We start from the raw sequence: 20608 nt of genomic DNA, 5'->3' as shown, positions 1-20608 counted from the left end.
AATATACTGGCAAACTGATACACCATGAGAATGGTTGCTACTGGCCCCAGTTGAAAACCACTGTCTTAGAAAGTGTTTCGTAGGAAAGGAGTTGCATTAATGGGCATGAATTGAATGGGTAGATTGAGTGGAAATGAGGAGGACCGAGTATAAATACAATGTGAAGACATGTGGAATAACAACTACAGTGCATAAAACACGAACCAATTTGTGCTAGATGGCCACTAAAAAGCACGGATGTTATGTAATTGCATCAGGGCAGGAGTACAGCAAGGATGAGACCATAGTGAAGCATAAGGAGTCGACTCCTTAATCATCATAATTCATTATGCATCATAATCTGTAGTGTTAACTAATATATAGTTTGTAAAGTAATATAAAAGACACATTTCTATAGAAAGAAATGTAAGATTAGGCGAATTCAATTTTGACCAATTTTAACCTTAAACAGCATGGTTAGGAAGTCTTACACAAAATATCTGATGTTATAATTAAAGTAAAACCATTTTATGCGAAGTTATCAAGGAAAAATGTTTTATTACCATGTATAATCGACAGTTTTCTTACCATTGTATATGAGAAACTACCTAGTTAGTTCGGATTATCTTACAGACATTTTCAATAAAATCATAACAGTTTTGCAAGAGTTGTTAAGGAGGAGACAGACACACTAATGTATAATTATGCTGACCAATATTCCCCCCAAATTCTTTATGATCCAAGCGACTAATAATACGTCAATTTCAAAGATGCTTAAACAGTCGATATTACATAGTACATCCCTGAACGCAGTACGCATGAAGATGTAGTGTGTACTACTAATGTTGAAAATATAGAAGTTATTCGACATTTTATTTAAGTTCTAGTATTTCATCATATTTTCCGTTTTTCATCCTTACAAATGTAAATAATTGTTAGGATTCCAAGAATGTGTTTGTTACTCTTGGTTTCCTGAATATTTTGTTTCATTTTACTAATGTAATTATGAAACATTATTTTGAAAGTTGTTATTATACATACTCCTAACATGACTGATATCAGCCATAAGCAATAGCCTACATAAATAAAATTGCATGTAAAAATTGGTTAATTTTTAGGAAAGCTTTAGTAGAATTTTAAATTTTTTGAAGTTAGAGAGAAATTCACTTCTTGTTTCAATTTCAATCACAAAATGTTAGTAGTTAAGTAAGTCAGAAAGGGAATGTATGCTATGGTTCATAAAAGTCGGAGCTTTTGTAACGAAACTTTATCTAATAATGAAATGTATCTTGCACTAGTTTTCATAGACTTGTAAAAGACACACAAGAGTGGACAGTCATGTACTATAGCGATGCATGAAAGAAAAGGAGATTCTTGAAAGATATGCATGGCTTGTAAGAATATGTAGAGATCCAAGACAGAGTATTGTGGTTATGGTAGAAGGTTTTCCTCTGGAAGTATATTTGCATCAGGATCTGCTCTCAGATCATATTTGTTCAGTTTGGTAATGGATATGTTGGAGAGGAAGATAAAATATAGAGTAAGCTGTAAGTGGGTGATGTTATATGCAAAACATCGAAAGGAAAGGCAGAGATGAAACTGGAAGAATGGACAAGGGTGTTGGAGGTGAAAGGCGTGAGGATAAGTAGAAGAAAATAAGAATATATGGCACTAAACAAAGAATATAGAAGCTTCCTAGTGCTACAAGGAGAGAGGCTATTATCTACTTCGAAATTTCAGTATCTTGGATTGTACTTCGACCAGAATGAAGGTTACATACAGAAACCTACCACAAAACGCAGTATGACTGGCTAAACTGGAGAAGGATGAGCGGAATGCTGCGTGACACACACACACACACACACACACAAAAAAAAAAAACAATAAGAGCTGCCACGATGCACAGTAGTCAAACTTGGGCAATAAAAAGGGCCCAGGAAAGGAAGATGGAAGGGGTAGCAGTGAAAATGCTCAGATTAATGTATGTTGTGACGAGAGTGCAGCCTCAAGAAATGATTGTATAAGAGGCACTGTTAAGGTGGAACACTGAGTAAAATTCTTTCAAGAAAGAAGGCTGAAATGCCTTGGACATGTAGAACGAAGAAACGAAGACTATGTGGAAAAGAGAATTGGAAAGCTGGAAGTACCAAGTAAAAGGAAGAGGGGAAGACCCAAGATGAGATGGAAGTACAAGGTACAAAATGATATGAGAAAGAAGGGATAGAAAATAAAGAACGCCCAGGATTGAGGACAGTGGAGGAAAAGAATTAAAGACATCATATAAACATCGGAAAAGACGGAGACAATCAATAAAATATCTGATTTAAATGAATTATCCAAGTTCGTTTTCTTCGATTTTTCCAAATGTATTTATTTGGGGATGACATCAGTAGAAAGTAAAGAGGTGAATTCTCATTCAATTTGTTCGAAATAACTCAAGAATGAGAATATCAGTTTACCCCTCCCAATTTTTCTGAATATATTCCACTTAAAATGTCGAATTTCTACGGTTTTTATGAAACATAGTATACGAGATTTCTATAAGGACATTCTCTTACTCTTTGGAGCTAAAAGTGATCAGATGTAAGGGAATAAATTCACTACCCAGGGGCGCACGGGAGGGGAGTAATTATCTCCCCAAAGAGTTTGAGGACTACATATACTTTAATCGATTGTCTACTAATATACTAGTACAAAACAAGTCTTATGTCGGTAGTGATTTTGGCCCTCCTCCTCGAGCGAAGTCTGAAATGACGCGACTGCTAATACAATCTGGAAATAATATATTCACCGATAAATTTCTTAAAATAACCAGTTCTCATAGTCACTATTATTATTTTTAGGTATTCTGCCTTCTGGCAGTTTCTGAGACTACTTTCCTTCCATCATTCCTTCTATGGCGGTATGAAGAAAACAATTTCTTCGCAAGATGTGACCAATTTAATCGGCTTTACTACGAAAAATGATGGCTAAAATATTATCTTCTCTTCTTTCCGTTTGTTACACTTTCTGTCCATGTTATCTTCTCTATCTTCCTCCTACACCACATTTTGAAGGTCTCTAATATTTCTTCTGTAACTTCCGTAATGCTTAAGTCTCTGAACCATGTAGTCCAATACTCCACATATAAAGTACTTAACCAACTTAAGCCTGCTAGTTAAGAGTGGTCTTTTCTTGTTGCCTGCCTTTATTGGCAGAAAAGTATTTCAATTTTAGGGAAACGCTTCTGACTACCTCATAACATTTTTACTATATGTAGATCAATATTGAAATCTGAAGTTGTAGTGGACATTTATCAATTCCGATTTTTGTAGAGAACTGAGGATGGTGATGAAATGTATTATTGGGATACTTAATCAATTGCAAGGAATAACTGCTTGCTATCTATTACAGTTTTTCCTCTACAGTGAACAAAGTTGAAACCGGATGATTGATTTCTTTCACTTTTAGTGGATGGATCAACTCTACCAACGAACTGGGTTCCTAATTTTTGATCCTTTACATCCTGGTTAAAACTAATTGTTATCCACCAAATAGTTTTTGTGACGTCTGTCTCTCGGACGGAAGAACAGACCACTCTGCTTAAAAAATTACTTAGAGCTGGCTAGATACGACTATTAAATAATGTTAAGAAGAAAACTAATCTAAGAGTAGTGATGCCAATTCTTTCAGAGCCGTTTTCCCTTCACAAGCTTCAGAATTTCCCTTTTCCGGACAAAATTTCCCTTCACCCAAACAGTTTATACTGTATTTAGTAAACGTATTTTTAATCGTCTTCGCTTCCACCCCCATACCCAATCTTATAACCACATACAAGCAGATACCTGACAGCCTTCCTTTGAGCTTATGCAGAATTTGAACTTGATTTGTTGTTTATGTAAATCGTCGCGATAGAGGAGGGGCAGAGATATGGAAAGATGTAGGTCAGGACCTATGTTAAAGGTGCAATCTCTGCATTTACTGAGGAAAAACCCTATAAATACCTCGGTCAGGACGGACAACCTAAATAAATCATAAAAAATATAAAATAAATATTATGTAAATTTAATTTTTATCCTAGATATGATTATAGAGTTTCATATTAATGTAACCTAAGATACAAAGAAAATATTAAGTATATATTTGGTGTGTGCTTACTTAAGAACAGCACTCCCATATTTACTGAAACGAATACGAACAGTTACAAAGAAAACTCTAGCTGCTACTGTCTTTGGCTGTACACGAGGAATGTTCGTAAGCACAATACAAACTAAATCAAAGTTTAGAGATGCGGAATTCTTAATAATTTGTAATTCTGTGCGCACAGTCACCAGAAAATTTGTAAACTTACAGACACACACACACACACACACACACACACACACACACACACACACACACACACACACACACACACGCACACACATACACGGGTGCACCGACATTGCGCAAATTTTCCCACGCTTATCTGTTGACACAGATAAAGCCTTAATGAGCAGGCAACAAAATTGGAAATTGCGAAAAAAATCTTGTGCAACGTTGCCATCATTACCATAAGTATATCGACTAATAAAAACAGTCACCAAAATGCAAGTCGTTTTAACAAAAAAAAAAAAAAATACAAAGTAATGGATAACAATAGCATTTTCAGTCATCTATATTATATGTGTGCAATGGCGTCGTTAGAGAGGGTGACTGGGGAATGTGTCCCAGTCATTCATTTTCCGTATCATATCTAACTGTAAGATTAAAACTGTAAGAATATAGTTATTGAAAGCAAATAGTTTTGAAATACTGTAAGGAAAACAAACATATATAAAATAAACAATATATATAAATATTTCTAGAAGTTCTCTTGAAATATCGTGAACAGACGTTCGACCAATCAGAAATAAAGATTTGTCTATATCTTCCAGTTTTGGCCAATCAGAAACAAGCACTTGTATACATATTTCAGGTGTGTCTACCACATATCTTAATAACTATCCTTTCACCTTTCTATAAATGATACTTAGATTTGCATTTGCGTCTTAGTTGTTCTTAGGTGCTGTGAGAAACATTTGTTATATATTACCTAGGTATTATCGTATAAATTGTTACAAGAATGAGTGGTCAGTGTATTAGAGATAAATAGGGCCCCTTGGCAAGAAAGCTCGCCCCCTTGAGTGATGCAGCAACTTATATCTACGTGTACCTCCTACATGCAGTTAGAATTCTAAAGCAGCATGTCGAATGTTGTGTCTCGCCGCGGTTTTCAACGAACTTAAAGAGTTCTGGTTTGGCCAATGGCCACCAATTAATATTGCTACCAAAGTGTTTACCATCCTCTTAGGTATTGATTAAGACCAATATCGTCTCTCTATGAATTACCGTTCCCATGATATTGGCCAAAAATGGCCGATTTCCAGAGATTTAAGGAGCATTATTTGAGGAACCGTAAGTCATAGAGAGGTCATATTGGTGTTGGTCAATATCTAAAAGGGTGGTAAATATTTTGGTAGCAAATAGTAACCGGTGGCCACTGTGCAACTGGCCATCAATTAATATCAGTACGAAAATGTTTAATGTTCTATTAGGGATTAACACTGATATCATCTCTCTATGACTTACCGTTCCCGTGATACTGACTAAAAAAGTTCGAATTTCTAGATATTTAAGCAGTCATATCTCGAGAACTATAAGTCATAAAGAGATGATATTTTGTTAATTTTTGCGAGAAAGAGAAGAGGGTGCGGATAAAAAGATTTACCTTTACATCTAGGAACAATTACAGCTATCCTTCCCGCTAAATCTCTCCATTCTTTTAAAGTTCGTTCTGGCAATGCTCTTAGAGCATTCTCAACTGTTTTATCCTGAAGATATTTACCGGACAGTGTACATTAGAAAGGTTTTGGACCTGAAATTGGTTTGTGGGCCTGAAAAGGGCCTCAGTTCTTTAATTACTGTGTATTTGCTTCACTCCCAGAGAGATAACAAAGCGTTTCCGTTAGCCGACTGTCGGCAAAGCGTGTTCAACGTATATGGCCAGAGCAAATGTTGAAAACATTCTCAAGATGGGTGCTGGTCCCTCCTTTGTTTGGACACGAATGAGGTTCGTGAACTGTACGTTTTGCTGTTTTAATGCATCTCTGATGTTATCTATGTTGGTTGTGGTTGGAACACCTTCTTCAGGAAAGCAATGCATCTCAGCAATTCTTCTCTGCAAAGCTTATTCTTCTCCGTTGTGCACTCTCCCAAATGTCACCAGCAACTGTATGTCAGACCTCCTCAGGTTCTGTTAAAACCCCGAACGAATTGCGGATATAATAAACCAATAATAGAACAAGCCAATGAGGAACGAGAATCACAACGAGCCAATCAGGATCGAGAATTAATCGCAAGTTTTAGTGAGGAGGGTAATATAAACAGGAAGCAATAAACTGGAGAAACATAAGTGAAACTTTCAGAATGGAGTTTACATTGACGAAAACAGAAAAAGGTGTACCTTGTGTATTAATGGGAGGCTTTAAGTATCGTTTCTTTCGCCAAGGAAAAAAAGGCTCAAATTGGAGGTAAGTTAATGTAGTACATAATTTTTGCATGTATATAAGCCTATAGCTTGCTAAGTTATGCAAAGCCTACATTAGTATTTTCAGTAGTCAGCTTGACCTATATTTTAGTAAGTTCTGTAAGCCTATATTAGTATTTATGCTAGTCAATAGGATCCATATATACTTTGTTAAAAGATGTAACACACTATTAGTATTAATGTCGGGAAGTTGGACCTATATTTTGTTAAGTGATGTAACCTATATTAATATTTATGCCATTCAGTTGCTTCTATACTTTGTTAAGTAATGGAAAGTTACATTAATATCCATGTCAGTCAGTTGGGTCTATATTTTGTTAAAATATGTGTCTAGTCCCTATTTTAATATTTATGCCAGGCAATTTGTCCTATACTTTCGTAAGTGAATAAGTAAGCCTGCATTAGTATTTATGTCAGTCAATTGGACCTATACTTTGTTAAAAGGTGATGGAAGATATAACATTTTTGCCAGTGAAATAGTGAATACATTTTTCTTTAAATAGTAAGTTTAGAACACGTGATACGATTTAATTATTATTTCCTTTCTTTCAGATGTACTAAGAAAAGCTGTAATGCTAGTATAACAATGGATGAAAATACAAGTGAAGTTTTAGAAAGGAAAGATATTCATAATCATTGTGAAGATGAAGATGGTGTTCAACGGCATTTTCTTAGAGAGAATTGTAAGCGACGAGCCACTGAACAATTGAAAGAGAAGCCAAATAAAATTATAAGGCAGGAAGTTTCAAAATTGGAACATCATGACACACTTGATCATAAAGAAATTAAAAGATGCCGAGACGTTATTTATAAAAATCGAAGAAAGGTGACTCCTCGTCTACCCAGAAACACCGTAGAGGCTATACAGCAAATGGTTCAGAAGCAGGATGATATAGCAATTGACGGAGAAAGATTCATCTTTGTTGATGATGAAGCTAATATAATTCTTTTCACGTGTAAGAAAAATATCGAGTAAGTATAATTTCATTTATAACCATTAACTTTGAAATGAGTTTCATTTACAGCATCAAGAAGTAGAATAGGAAGTAGTTGCTTGAACAGAAAAGTTCCTTTTTCCGTCTTATTTCCAAATTATAGTAAAATAGTTTTTTTTTTTTTTTTTTTGATTCTCACAAAATATATCGTAACATAGCATTTCACCTAACGATATGACACTACAGTCTTGTTTACTATTTTCTTTTCTGACACTAATCTTATTTTCTTTTCAGTTTTCTGTGTGAGTTCAGCGGGTTAGAAGTATTTGCAGATGGAACTTTCACTTATGCTCCTAAGCATTTCACACAGTTATATACAATACATGCATATAAAAATGGATATTATCTACCTCTATGTTTTGCATTTTTGCCGAAGAAAGACAAGAATACGTATGTGGCCATGTGGAAGATGATAAGAAACTTAGACAGTAGATTCGACTTGAAAATCATTTACGTTGATTTTGAAACAGCTGCTCACGAAGCCATCAAGAATGTGTTTCCAAATTGTGACATTCGTGGCTGCAGATTCCATTTGGGACAAACATGGTGGCGGAGGATTCAAGCCGACAATGATCTGCGACAAGCATATATGGATCCAAAATCTGAACTAGGTATTATTGATATTATTATGGTCTATTATTCTTTATTATTAATTTAATAATACCATGTGGACTTTGTTTTGTTATATATTAATACAGAATACAGTTGAAAATAGAATCTTATTCTGTTTGACTGAAGAATCTTAATTCAGTCACCATTCTTAAAAGCAAATAAACTGCTGTTCTAATAATGTACGAAATGAAGAAATTATAAAGCCAACAGTAAGATCCATCAATTTCACTACTTTCCCAATGCTTGCTTATTCTAACAAATTATTATTATTATTATTATTATTATTATTATTATTATTATTATTATTATTATTATTATTATTATTATTATTATTATTATTATTATTATTATTATTATTATTATTGCTTTTCTTACAGGTTCATGGATAAAGGCATTTTTTGGGTTGCCATATTTACATCCAACAGAAGTATCAGATGCCTTTACTCAACTAATATCAATGACGCCGGATGATACAGGGCATAAATTTTCCGATTACGTCCTAGAAAACTACATAGAAGACGGTTGCAAGTAAGTAGCTTCCTTTTGAATTTCATCTATAGTAGCACATGCTTCAATAACTCTTAATACTGCAAAAACTGTTGTCCTAGTTTGAACACAACATTAATGGTTGTGCTGATATGGTATTTTCTCTCAATGCAACTTAATTATAGTGAAATTTTCTTCTGTCTTCATGTAAGACGTAGATTAAAATGCAGGTTTTGATAGTTGTAAACAAATTACGGACCAAGACTATAAATATTTCTTGAATCTAGTGTTATAAATGTTTTAGTGTTTTATATAAATTGTCAATAATTGTGTGCATGAACTAAGGATCTTTTTATTTTATTAATTTTAGGTATCCACCTGTCATGTGGGCGTCTATACCATCCACGATGCGTCGGACGACAAATGGACCAGAAGCTTTTCACAGACATTATAATAGTCAATTTTACTTCCCTGCTCCTGATATTCATACGGTGATTTCTGCTTTGTTAGAGATCCAAACGGAAACTGCCATGAAAATAACGTCCATATTAAAAGGAATTTCAAAGGCCCAAAGACCAGCAGAAGTCAAAAGGAGCGAGTTTGTCATGAGGAAGTATGCTGAGTTCAGGAATTCGCAGAGAAACTATGAGAAGGCACGTATGACATTTTTAAAAGCTGTAGGATTTAAATTTCAAGCATTCAAACTGTAAAATGAAATTTTCTGTAAATAAGTATGTTGCTTTGTAAATATTAGAATGCAATAAAATATATCTCATAAAGGAATAGCTTTATACATTTCATTTCGATGCAAAATTTCACACAATTCCTTAAATCCTGTTGTTGGCAACGTCGCGGCGGAAATTTGCGCAATTTCAGCACTTTCTGCTCCTCGTTAATAAGACATAAATTACTTAGATTATCAACGATCTAATCTTTAGAAAAATTTGCGCAATGTCGTTGCATCGACATACACTAATGACCCAGTATTCGCCCATATATACATATTTACATTCACGACACGTCCCGAACACGAATCCAAACCAAACTGTTATAATAGTTGGAATGATAATTTAATTGATAAACATTTTATCTTATTGCATTGCATTTAATTCAACAATGGGAAGATTAATTTTGATAAAAGTTTTTAAATAAGCATTGTCGTAATGTTTCGAATTTAACTGAGTATGTTGATCGATGTGTAATGTTGATAAATATTAACGAATGCAAAGCAAGATAACTTGTGAGAATTTATGTGAAATATCTGCAACGGATTATATTTGGAACAAATAGGATGTTGAATTTATACTGAATTTTAATTAGATTAATCAGATACGTAAATACATTCAATCTATAAATGACTGAAGAGAGGTTCAAATTTCCCTGCAATATTGAGAGATTACAAGCAATTTCCCTTTTTCCCTTTTCTCCAAAATTTACTCAAAATATCCCTGCGCCAAGGGAAATTTCCCTTCAATTGGCATCACTGTCTAAGAGTTGTAATAAACCAATGCTATGAGATTAAAGGCTAAATAGAGTATCAATAAATGCTTGAAAACTCGTAATTTTGTATTAAAACTCTACAAGGTCCTATGCAATTAATGTTTTAGTTATTAACTATCATGTTTAAAAACAGTGCACGTAATTTTTTATAATATACTTCATAATGTACGCGGAGATATCTGTTAGATATTTCCAGGGAGTAAATTAGAAGAATTCTATGCAATATCAAATAACTTTTCTGGCAGCACAAGGGTCATCAGAAATAACAGTTTAAAAATTTACAGGCCTATCATTAATTGTCTACGTATTTAGAAAACGTTTGTATTTTGAGGCACGACCCTACATCTAGTTGACACAGTTGGTATCGAGAGATCTACAACAAAAAATGAGAGGTAGTTTACTAGAATAATACTTACGGTGTTAAGAAATATTTTGTTTGTATTGTCAAGTTTCTCATGCCTTCTGTAACTAGTGTCGCTCACAAGATGAGAACATTTTTTTAAAATTCGAAACAAGACGATAACTTTCCCATCTTGTGTGAGTGACTTTATTTACATTCAAACCTTAGATGTCAAACACTGTTTTATTGCTACACGATCTATGGCATACAATCTATAACTTTGTTAAACTAACTTGTATATGCATTGTAATATCATTTGTTTGCAACTCGTCGTACCGAAATTCAAGACGAGGAAAGGAATATGATACTGTCAATTTCGATCGAAACAGTTGCTAAGGTTGAGCAAACTGGTGACCAGCACCTGCTTCTTGATAAAGAATGATAAAAAAAAAAAAAACTAGCTTTAACAACTATAACGAGCAGGGCTAAAAGTGATTTGCTATTCCGCGGGACGCCGTTAACCCACTTCCAAAAACTGTTTATGGCGTCCCCCACTTCCTAAAAAATTACAATGGGCACAGATAGGCACGGGAGACGGTGTGACGTCATGCGTCCCCTTACCTTTTTAGATCCACTTTTACACCTGACGACAAGGTGAAAAATGAGGCTCAACACTTTCTAAAACATGGCGGCGATAGTAGACATGGACATAAAAAAGTGTCACTGCGCCTACAATACAGCATCGACTGAAATGGCAATTATGTAGGAAAGTTGATAGACAACATTTAAATTGATGCAAGTCTTATTGGAAACACACGTTTCTTTGCAATTCTAAAAACAAAATGTGACCTTACTTTTGGAATTATCCTCGTAGATTAAACAAGAAATAATGAAGGTCCGAAATTAGAGTCTCCTCTAGTGCATCATTATATATTCTAAAGGTTTTGGCTTAAAATATTTACCATTTAAAACGTCAACCATGTTCAGTACAATCTATAATAATAAATTTGTAATACCTTCATTGGCTACACATTTATACACAAATGTTAGCTTCCCAATACCAAAAAATTATATTCCTAATTGATTGTTTTTTTTAATGGCTGATAAAATGTAGCTGAGATGATACAGATGGAACTAGAGAGTAGTAGTGAATGTGTCTCTGTTGAGTAATAAAAGATTTAAGAAAAAAGAGAATTATGCAGCCCAAACTACTTTTATATCTCTAGTCAAATGTCAGTTTGCTTGAAATCTTATATCCTCAGCCTTGTCTGTAATTCAATAATTTTAACCTACCGAAATCAAAAGGTTTAAACACAAGCTTCTCCAGTACCATTCATTTGAAGGAAATATTGTATATATATATATATTGAATAAAGAATACTAGACTATCACACATACCACACTTATTTAGGGTGTACAGCTCACAGATGACTGAAGAACCCTAAAACAGGGGAAGCGGGGAAAGGTCAACGACACGGTCAAGTCCATTTTCGGTTTTTGAGGTGTGGTCTATACTTAGATGTCGTCTGCTACTCCGGGTAGTTATCTGTGTGCTATTCCGTGGTGTCATTTGAAACCCCCGTGCGAAAAATGGGCGAGCCCATACCTACGTCACACCACTTCTGCTAGGGTTCTTCTCGTCATTTGTGAGCTGTATGCAGGACCGGATCTAGGATTTTCTGAGGGGTGTGCGCCAATAACTATCAGTACATTTGAATCAAATTTAAAATTTTTTAAATGCCTTTAGGCATCTGTGATGTGTATGAGGAACTGACTTAAACTATTGTGTTTAGCAAAACCGCTCTTTTTTAAGCCCTAAACGGAAACATGACAAGAAATTTTAGGAAAGTATTGCCAGTTTCTCACTTTAGATAGTATATCTTCAGAACGGAGGGAGATGCACGTGCTCCGCTGCACCCTTCCTAAATCCAGCCCCGGGTGTATGAGTATTGACTGAAGACTGAAAAAAAAAAGGACTACAATGCTGCATAAAGTGCAGAATAGTATTTTATAAAAGCCTTTACTAAAGAAAGAAGGACATTTTTGGACATACTGTACGGTATACAGTTGTGAAGCACCAGGCGCACCTGACAAAGAAAATGGCATTTTGAAGGAAATGGCCGGTTAAGCCGACAGGCGGTTAAGGAGAGGGTAGTTAAGGCCCGCGATACACTATGAGACAAATCTTAGGAAATATCTTACGAAAAACGTTACGACATAGGTATATCCTACCCTTTTGTGCCATACACCTGAAGATTGTTCCTGTTTCACATCCTCCGAAGAGGCGCCAGGTCTCAAAGCATACTCGCCCAGTAATGTTTTCCAGTGCCTTCTGCTTTACATGTCTGTTGTGATAGAGCGTATAAAAATACATGTTCCTCGTATGCACTAATAAGTGCGCAAATACCATCTTTGCTGGCGGTAAGAAAACAAATTTGTTTTCGCTTTCTCTCACCTGATGTCGCTTAAATCGAAATCTTACGAATTTCCTTTCCGAAATACAGTGTGCTCTAAACAAGATAAATCTCATAGGATCGTTCGGAACATAGAAAATGACATGCGATCTGATGCCGCACACATTAATATTCTAACTCTAGGAAAAATCGTAAGATATTTCCTAGGATTTAGTAAATTCCAACTTATTATTTGCTGAGCAAAACAATATATTTACATTAAATAACTAAATACTTGTGACAGATTCGCCAACTAACTCTTTGGTTTCATCAGATATTATGAGATACAAGAGTAATATACAATTTTACATACAACCGCTGAGACATCTTGTTTCTGATTGGTTTCTAGCAGCAGCCAATCCCCTTCAAGCATACTAATTTGAAAATTCCTATACAGAGACTACCTATTGTTGGTAATATACAGGAATTTTCAAATAAGTATGCTTGAAGGGGATTGGCTGCTGCAAGGAATCAACCAGAAGCAAGATATCTCAGCGGTTGTATATAAAATTATACATTACTCCTGTATCTCATAATGTCTGATAAAGCCAAAGAGTTAATTGGCGAAACTGTCACAAGTATTTAGTTTGTTTTGCTCAGCAAATAGCAAGTTTATATTTAATTATATACAAAGCAAAGCTTCTAACTAGGATTTATCTCATAGTGTATAGAAGGCTTAAGAGAGAGTTCACTATATATATAGGGTGTTTCAAAGCAACCCCGTCAAAGTTTGGGAAGTGATTCCTGATACCAAGACATAAAGTATAGACCAACCTGGGTGCACAAATGCTTCTTTAGGAGTTAAAGGCTGCCAAAAATATGATAAAAATTAATGACCCATAGCTCCAAAACTATTGGACCTAGCGTAGTCGGGTCAAAACTTCACTTAGGAACTAGTATTGGCCCTATTCAAATATCAAAGTTTCAGAATCCTGCGGTACTTCCGCAACAATTTTTATAAAGGTAGTTGCTGAGTACTTCCAATTAATTGCCCGTAGCCACACTCTCTCTATAAAATTTGTTGCGTGAGTACCTTACGATTCTGAAACATGTATTTTTGGTTAGGGCACGTATTAGTTCCTAAGTGAAATCTTGACCCGACTACAGTAGGTCCCATAGTTTTGGAACTATGGACCTACAAAGTTCATATTTTCATGTATTCGGCATCCTATAACTCCGAAAGGAAGAATTCTTGCACCCATGTTGATCTACACTTTTTCCCTTATCTTGGTGTCAGGAATCACCTCCCAAACGTTGTCGGTGTTGTTTTGAAGCACCCTGTATATACATTTTGATATTTTCGAAACTATACATACCAAAGAAATATAGAATGTCTATAAAATCACATAAAATTTCCTCGTCTCTTTTGCAGATGATCTGATCTGAACTAATCTGAGAAAATTTACTTGAATGAAAAGCGGATAGCCATGTTATGCGGTCGTCTGCGTGGTACGGCATACGAGTAAGAAGAAGGTTTCATCCGTAAGTTCAGAACACCTCCAGGAACAAGACGCTATCGAGAACAGTGCCAACAAACTCACGAGAATGGCAGATTGCGTATGATGAAGAGTATTCTGAAAGGCCATCTCTTTCGAAGTAGACTATACATGACATTGATGGCGCTGTGACTTGCAATCCAAGTACATGGACCAAAGAACACCCCAGATGCATTTTGAAAAAGGATGGTCAACTTGGCGGCGCCAAGTGACGGCGGAGGGGCGTGACTTTTTTATTTTTTCTTAAGGCAAATTTCAAAAAATGTTCACGCCTTTAGTTTTCACGATATCAGATTAGAATTGTATGTACCTTTGGATATTTCTAAAAAATTTTTTTGAGATCTCTTCGTGAAGCCGAGTCCGGGCACGAGGGGCGCAAACGTTCCGAGGGGCTGATTTTTTCAGTAAAATTTCAGTTTTCCCGCCTTTTCCGGTTCAGGAATACGATTCTTACATGTGGGTGGCACCGTTGGAAAGGGCTTGTTATACTAAAGAAAATAACGTTTAATCCATGACTCTAGGCTAAATAGTAATGACGCAGAAAATTTTTATAATAAGTATATATGTATGTGTGTGTATAAAGAGAGAGCCTAAATTCAGACTTTCAACAATTTTTCTGCCCTTTGTTTTTAAGATACAAGATTGAAATTTTGCACACGTATTATGTACATAAGATGTATTATTAGAAAAAAAATCAGATCCCTACGTCAACCCAGGCCTAGGCCAGAAGGGCAAAATGTTTTGGTTGGATTTGCAAAAATAGTTCTGAGTTTTTCCCTAATTATCTGGTTCAGGTGTATGATACGGACATGTGAGTGATAACGTTGGAAAGGGCTTATTATACTGAAGAAAATGGCGTTTGAACCATGACTGTAGGCTAAATAGAATGACGCAGTACATTTTTTTAAATATTTTATACCTAGGTGTATATATTTATATGCATATATGAAAAGATGGGTCATCTTCAGACTTTCAAAAATGTCTCCCGACCTCAGTTTTCAAGATACAAGAACGAAATTTTGTGCACGTATTATGTACATAACAAGATATTTTTAAAAAGATTCAGATCCCTACGTGAACCCAAGCCCGGGCCAGAGGGGCACCAAAATTTCGAATTTTTTTTTCGAAAAAACTCATGATTTTTCCCCCCAGATGTTTCTGGTGGATAATACGGACAAGAGAGTGGTATCGTTGGAAAGTATGATCTAATCTGAGAAAAACGAGGCATGAACCACGATTCTACGATAAATAGTAAGGAAGCAGTAGCTGTTTGAGTAAAAGTCTAAAATTTACCTCAAAAAGTGGAAATCCTAAAAGAGTTAAACGCCGATTTAAAAACGGTGCTTTTTTTTATCGAATAAGAAGGCTATTCCTAATATTGAATTAAAGGCACGACGTAATTTACGACAAAAATTCTTGCTCCTTTTTGGTAATTCTTCCTCAACTGGATTATATTTGGGGGCGAGGACCCCACCGTTAAATATTGGGGGGCCAAAAGTGCCCTGCCCCCCCCAAAGTCAGCGCCTATGCTCTTGGAGGTGATCTGTCATTTTGTTCATATTCGTAAAACAAATTAATTTACACCCTTAAAATGGTGAGTTATTTTTTCGTGTTAGAGGTTTATATACTTACTAAAATATACATATATTTCAAAAATAGAATCGGCACAGAGTGAAAACGAACTAATGCTATAAAAATTTTAAACGTTTTAGGAAAGAATACTCTCCCTAATTTTTCTACATTGTGGATCCATTTCTATTATAGAGTAAATCCAGTTACCGTTCGAAATGTTTTCAAATGTAAGTTTGACTATTAGGAAGTAGGCCCATATTTAACATTCGTGCTGCTTTGTGTCATTAAAAAGAAGTTCACGTCTCATATAGCCTCGGTGATGTAAAAGAGACGTTAAACTACAATCCAGTTAACTAACCAACGAAGTCGAGAGATCTCATTCACTTGAAGTGAAGTAGAAAGAGTAATAACCACATATGACATTTTAGTTAATCTTTGAATTCAAACCTCATCTTCTCTCGATAGGAATTACTGTAGTACGACAGGCGAACACAGTGGCTCATTGGTGGAGCACTTACCTCTAGTACTTAGACAGGAGAACACAGTGGCTCATTGGTGGAGCACTTACCTCTAGTACTTAAACAGGAGAACACAGTGGCTCATTGGTGGAGCACTTGCCTCTAGTACTTAGACAGGAGAACACAGTGGTTCATTGGTGGAGCACTGGCCTCTAGTACTTAGACAGGAGAACACAGTGGCTCATTGGTGGAGCACTTACCTCTAGTACTTAAACAGGAGAACACAGTGGCTCATTGGTGGAGCACTTGCCTCTAGTACTTAGACAGGAGAACACAGTGGTTCATTGGTGGAGCACTGGCCTCTAGTACTTAGACAGGAGAGCACAATGGCTCATTGGTGGAGCACTTACCTCTAGTACATAGGTTCCCTGGTTCTATCCTCGATGTGGTGGACAACATCATGTCCATGGATTTTCTCGGGTTCCTCCTATTTTCTCTCACGTCATCATTCACTTGCCTAAAGGATACAATGGTGGAGTGTTAAACTCAAAAGATTTCATTTCTGATAATCTTGAGTGCTAATCTCTTGGTTATTAACCCTTTTAGGATTTCCCTTTTTTTTTTTAGGTGAATCTTAGACTTTCATTCAAACAGCTACTGTTTCCTTACTATCTAAGGTAGGATCATGGGCTATACCTCGTTGATTTCAGGGAAGAGCACACTTTCTAACGGTACAACTCGCTTGTCCGTATTATTCATCAAAAACGTGAAAATAGGGTAAAGCAAAGATATTTTTCGAAAAAAAAATTGGAATTTTTGTGCCTCTCTGGCCCGGGCCTGGGTTCACGTAGGAATCTTCATAAAAAAAAAAAAAAAAAAAAGAATACATACGTGTGAAAAGTGTCAATCTTGTATCTTGAAAACTAAGGTCGAACAAAATTTTTGAAAGTTTGACGCATTTCTTTTAATATATATGTATATGCATGTATATAAAAATACTTCAAAAATATACTACGTCATTACTATTTGACCTAGAGTCATGGTTCAAACGCTGTTTTCTTTAGTATAATGAGCCCTTTTCTAACGGTACCATTTGCATGTCTATATCATTCACCTAAACTGGAAAATTCAGGAGAAATCCGGATTTTTTTAAAATCCCGCCCAAACAGATGACCCTCTGGCCCGGGCCTGAGTTCACGTAGGGATCTGAATGTTTTACAAAAAATACGATGTTATGTTCATAATACGTATGCAAAATTTTAATCTTGTATCTTGAAATAGAAGGCGGAAAAATTGTTGGAAGTTTGAATTTAGGCCCTATATACATAGCCTATATATACATATAAAATTTTACTGCGTCATTAGTCTACTATTTGACTTAGAGTCATGCTTCAAATGCCATTGTCTTAAATATAACAAGCCCTTTCCAACGGTACCACTCGCATGTCCGCATCATACACTTGAACCGAAAAAAATAGGAAAAAACAGGAAATTGTTCTGAAAAAAAATCACCTCCTCGGAACACTTGTGCCCCTCGGGCCCGGCACCAGTTTATCGTAGGGATTTCAAAAAAAAAAAAAAAAAAAAAAAAAAAAGAAAAAAAAAGAAAAGAAAAAAAGGAAAGAAAAAAGAAAGAAAGAAATACACAAAAGCACACACAATCCCTATACAAAGTTTTAATCTGATATCTTCAAAACTAAAGGAGTGATTTTTTTTTTGAAGTTTGCCTTAAATAAAAAAAAATTAAAAAGTTACGCCCCTTCGCCCCCACTTGATGCCACCAAGTTGACCATCCGGTTCCAAAATGCATCCGTGGTATTCTTAGGTCCATTCTTGACTTGACCAATAAAAAAAACCCAGCTTAAATGACTGTTGTAAAACCTAAATAAGCGTTTAAAAACGATACTACGCTATAGTAACCAGTTACCAAAAATCCTACAAGGGTTAAAGATACATATTTCGTTTGAAATATGAAGCTGAAACAATGAATATTACTGTTTATTTGATTAATAATAGATTTATTTTTTAATATATTAGATTTCTGTGTGCAAAAACTACTGAACAAAGCAATTTCGCATAGGAATAATATATAATATTCTGGAAATGCTTTTTTATTTATACTAACAGCTGTTTCTTTTCTTATTCTATTTCAGAACAGATAATACTATCCTGACATGCCAAATGCCATTGCATTTTGAACTTTGTGATGGTCCTCAAAGACGTAAGTTTTTCATCACAAATAATAATATTTTTAATAGTAGTATAGTAAGCTATAGTGTCAACTCATGAATTTATTGAATAATGCTGCACTGTATTTGTGGATTATTATAGTGCGTGGATTAGATATTTTATGATCGAGATGCTTTAACATTTTCTTCTTATTATTATTCTTTTTAAGTAGAAAAATATTAATCTTAAAAACTCGGAACTCTGCTATAATTTCCTCGGATAGCTATAATTTCCTCATACTACAATCATCTCATTTCTCTTCTGTTAGATTATTCATGCATTTGACGTAAGTTTGTAATATTCGTATCTGCTACCTCCTTGTTACAGTTTGTATTATTTGGTCTAGGAATTAATTCGTGCGGTTGGTACGCACACATTGAAGCTGTAGTACAAACACAAAATACATAAATACCTTAAGAAAAATATTGTCCATCGCTAGCCACCACTTTCGCCCATCTGTCAGGCAATGTACGGATTCCGTGGCGAAAGAAGTCCTCATCCTTGGAAGCGATCCAGTCAGAGACCCATGTTTCGATATCTTCTGAAGAAGTAAACCGCTGTCCAATCAAATCGTTGTTCATGCAATCGAACAAGTAGTAGTCCGAAGGAGCAACGTCTGGTGAATACGGCGGGTGGGGTAAAACTTCCCATCCGACATTCTCTAAATAGGTTTTGACCGGTTTTGCGACATGTGGGCGAGCGTTATCATGTTGAACAATAAGTTTATCATGTCTGTTCTCCCATTCTGGTCGTGTTCTGGCCAGAGCTTGCTTCAAACGCATTAATTGTCGTCGATAACGTTCTCCATTCATAGTTTCACCCGGTTGCAGCAGCTCATAGTACACCACACCTTTCATATCCCACCATATGCACAGCATAACCTTTGCACAGTGAATATCTCGTTTTGGTTGTGATGGACCTGGTTCACCTGGTTTCACCCAGGCCTTTTTTCGTTTAGGGTTCTCGTAATGGATCCACTTGTCATCACCCGTAATAATTCGATGCAGAAACCCCTTTCTGCTCTGTCGTTGAAGCAGCAATTCGCAAATGGTTTTTCGTCTTTCAACGTCTCTGTCTTTCAATTCATGTGGAACCCAATGTGACATCTTTTGAATCATTCCCATGGCTTTCAAACGTTTGGAGACTGTTGTTTGATCAACGCCTAATGCTGCTGCAAGTTGTTCCTGCGTTTGACACGAATCCTGCTCGAGCAATGCTGTAAATTCTTCGTCTTGAAATTTTTTGGCTGTCCAGCTCGCTCATGGTCTGCCAAGCCGAAATCACCACTTCTAAACCGTGCAAACCACTTCTGACACGTTCGCTCAGCTAGAGCATGGTCACCATACACTTCCACCAAAATACGATGACTTTCAGTCGCACTTTTCTGCATGTTAAAGTAATGCAGCAGGACACCCCGCAAAAACACTTTATCAGGCACAAATTGCGCCATGTTCACTTAACTACAAACTGGTGTTGTTGACGCTTTAATCCACTGCCCTATACTACGAACGATACGCGATGACAGGGGTTTGCAACACATGTGTGGATACACGGAACTGTGGGACGCTCCGTTCGTTGCGCCATCTCTTGTCCACCCGCACGAATTAATTCCTAGACCAAATATATTTGAAAATTGGATTACATATTAGCAAGCTTTACAGGATTAGAAATCATTTGTTTCCTTACTAGAACTCTAATTCCAATTGTCATAATCATATTCAAGCACGTAGATGGGAACGCAATAGTGTTGCCTACATTTACAGAAGTATCTCCCTTCTCTCCCCTCGTTTGAATTCACTAAAAGTTTTTCTCGTTCGTCCCTAATTTTTATCTTTTTGTGTACTTTTATGCCCTCATATTAATTGAGGACTTGAAATGAAATGAAATGAAATCTTTAGTTTTACGTCCCACGGATATGGCGGTTAAGCCTTGTTACAGTGT

At 35.8% G+C, this 20608-nt stretch overlaps 1 long non-coding RNA gene across 2 annotated transcripts in view; it reads left to right on the top strand.

Annotated features, from left to right (window-relative positions):
- LOC145664344 (uncharacterized) overlaps positions 1–20608 on the top strand; it is a 563008-nt gene that overhangs the window by 329630 nt on the left and 212770 nt on the right. For both annotated transcript variants that reach the window (XR_014127413.1, XR_014127414.1), the window contains exon 3: positions 18592–18659. This is a non-coding gene — a long non-coding RNA (uncharacterized LOC145664344). The remainder of the gene's footprint in view (positions 1–18591; positions 18660–20608) is intronic.

The sequence above is a fragment of the Thermobia domestica genome, chromosome 11 (genome assembly GCF_964235325.1).
Source record: "Thermobia domestica chromosome 11, izTheDome1.hap1.1, whole genome shotgun sequence".
NCBI lineage: Eukaryota > Metazoa > Arthropoda > Insecta > Zygentoma > Lepismatidae > Thermobia > Thermobia domestica.
The sequence above is the reverse complement of the archived record's forward strand: the minus strand, read 5'-3'. Positions and strand labels throughout refer to the sequence as shown.